Here is a 2,880-nt window from a genome sequence, read left to right as displayed (position 1 = left end):
CATAGTAACAAAGGGTAGGAGAGATGACTCAGCACTTCAGTGGTTTTGCTGGTCTTCCAGAGAGGTGGGTTTGAATTCTGGTTCTTACATGGTGGCTTATAACAATCCATTATTTTAACTTCATAATTCTGAGGTCTCTTCTGACTACTAAAGGAACAGGGACACACATGGTTCATACCCCTTAGAGCTCGCTTTCTCAGGGCCACTCCAACCTAGGTTTCTGATTCAGTCCTAATTTTTTTTTTTGAGACATCATTTATATGTGTATGCCTGAATCACATTCTCTGGACCAGGCTGGTCACAAACTCAGAAAATAAAATTGCTTCTGTTTCTTGAGTGATCAGTTTAAAGATGTGCATCCACACCAAGCTGGCAGGGGGTGATCTTATCACATCAAATAATCATTTATGGTATAGTAAACAAAGAAGAAAAGGCTGAGGGCTAACATAGCCCTCAATAAGGAGGTAGAGCACGCACTGCATTATTTAAGAATAAGTCTCAAAGCCCACTCACTTGGCCACAACTCTTTCAGAGGGTCACAACTTTACTCCTTCCTAAAATAATCTACCAACCTAGAAACAAGAATTTGAAAATGTGGGGCAATGGTTGCCATTCTCATTTACCAAACAAATTTCTCCAAATCTTAGATACTGACAAGTACTTCTTATCTGACTACACTCTACCTTATGCTTAAGCGAGACTATTGTTTCCAACATGAAATGGTACAGAATGGACATTCCTAGTTCACAAAGAAAGGTTCTGAGCACAATAAGGATTGAACAGACCAAAGCAAGAAAAAAATTTCAGAAGGAAGAAAAATAAATCTTGTAGCACCTTGTCAAAGGGGTACCTCTCGAGGCTCCAGCATACATTATAGGAAATATTCAAGCTGTATTTGCCTAATGTAGGAATAAAGGTTGCTGCTTGTCCTCCAGTTGGGCAGGGAGGCAAATGAGACATGCTTTAATACTAGTTACGCTTTATGTTGTGGGGCTTTTTAAATTTTGTTTTGTTTTTGAAGACAGAGTTTCACGGTGGAAAAATTCTGACAGTTCTGGAACTCAATTTGTAGATTAGGCTAGCCTTGAAATCACAGAGAAGCTCCTGCCTCTGTCTCTCAAGTACTGGGATTAAAGATGTGTACAATGACTTCCCAGCCTAGTTATGCTTTTGTGAGTTGCCTGTTTTTGTTCTTTGAAGTTTATTCAAAACAACAGTCTTCAAGCTCACTGTGGTGGCTGACCACGTCCACGACTAAAGCCTCCTCTAAACTGGAACTCGGTGGCTGAGCCAGCCCCGGCCTTGGCTTTCTCGTCAGCACCAGGGGGCACAGCACTTCTTCTGTAGGTGTCTCTGTCCGCCTCCCGTCTCGTGAATCTTGCCGGGCGCTCACCCTCTGGAGGCCTGCCAGTTTCGGGACGGCTGCGGCGCAGGGTGGCAGGTACGATCTCCGGAGGTAGGTGGAGATAATCGCCGCGGAGATACTGGATGCCCTCATTCGTAAGGTACTAATAGAAGTGTCTCCAGGCAAACTGCTCCTTCACGTAGCCTCGAGACTTCAGAGACTGCATGGCCTTCATGACATGAAGGTTGGGCACGTTCTTGTCTGCCAGCTCGGGGTGTTTGGGCATATGGACATCCTTCTTGGCGACCATCACTCCTTCTTTAAAAAGGAGCTCATAGATGGCAATCCAGTTCTTCTTGGGCATCAACATCGCGGCGGCTGCAGGGTCCGGGACCGAGTTGCCTGTTTTAATAGCTGCCAGTGGCCATGTTAGAGGAGCAGCAGGTGGCAATTGAAGTTTGAGGTGTCAGTTAACCTGAAGTAGAATTTCTGATTGGTGAATCTGTGTAAGCAAGGCCCCTAGACCAAGGACCCCAGGATTGCTTTTTCATCTTCGGAGTCTCAACAAGTTTGCTGCTGTTATCTTTTTTTTTTTTGACTTCTGGCATGATGTGAATGGATGTGGGGAAATGGCCACTGCCTATAATGTAGTGATTTGGCTCATGGAATCTTTCCATTATATTGGAATTTCTACATGTGAATTACTATGAAGATGATTTATTCTCATGTTGTACTGTCCAATTGATAATGATGCTAGTTGAAAAAGATTTCTGATAACAAAATATAAACAAATGTCACATAGCTTAAATACATGTGTTCAATGGCAGATCCAGCCATGTAAGCAGTCATAAATTCTGTTACTGCTTCATCCACTGCTCTCCACCGTTTACCTAATTTTCTCCCCCAGAAATATTGGAGGAAAGGTAAGTAATGGATAAGACATATAACAGAAATTATAACATGAAACAATAGAAATAAGAAAGGCAATAGATGCAGAAATGGTAGGTTCATGACCATCCTTTAATTAAATGACCATTCTTTTAATTATTGACATAGGAATCAATCTATACTTTGCATTTGATTACCATCAATAGCAGTGGGAATGCTTATGTCAATGTCTCTATGCAGGTTTGATACACCCTGAAAACAATACACATTGGTGATAGGGAGATGGCTGTCAGTATGCTGCCTGCATAGAAAGTGTAGGGACATAATATGGAAACTCATATTTTGAATAATGTAATGGTTGTTTGCATCTGTTATCATATATGCTGGAAGTTTGCTTTTCTTTTCCAGATTGATACAAGGTAGGGTCAGGTGGGAAGAGGGAACCTTAGTCAAGCAAACACATCTATCAGAGTGGCTTGAAGGCAAGTCTTTGGAGCATTTTCTTGTCCAATGCTTAATTTGGGATGGACAGCCCACTATGAGTGGTACTACACCTGCACTGGTTATTTTGGGTGGTTTAAGAAAGTAAGCTGAGCAAACCATGAAGAACAGGCCAGTCAACTTAAGTGGAATACCATTTTAAGGTG

The 2,880-nt window shown here is 42.1% G+C and overlaps 1 pseudogene; it reads right to left on the bottom strand.

Annotated features, from left to right (window-relative positions):
* Positions 1-1,226: 1,226 nt before the first annotated feature.
* Positions 1,227-1,728, bottom strand: LOC119824664 (annotated as a pseudogene).
* Positions 1,729-2,880: the final 1,152 nt, after the last annotated feature.

This window comes from Arvicola amphibius, chromosome 10, assembly GCF_903992535.2.
Source record: "Arvicola amphibius chromosome 10, mArvAmp1.2, whole genome shotgun sequence".
Classification (NCBI taxonomy): Eukaryota; Metazoa; Chordata; class Mammalia; order Rodentia; family Cricetidae; genus Arvicola; species Arvicola amphibius.
This window is presented reverse-complemented; position numbering and strand designations above follow the sequence as displayed.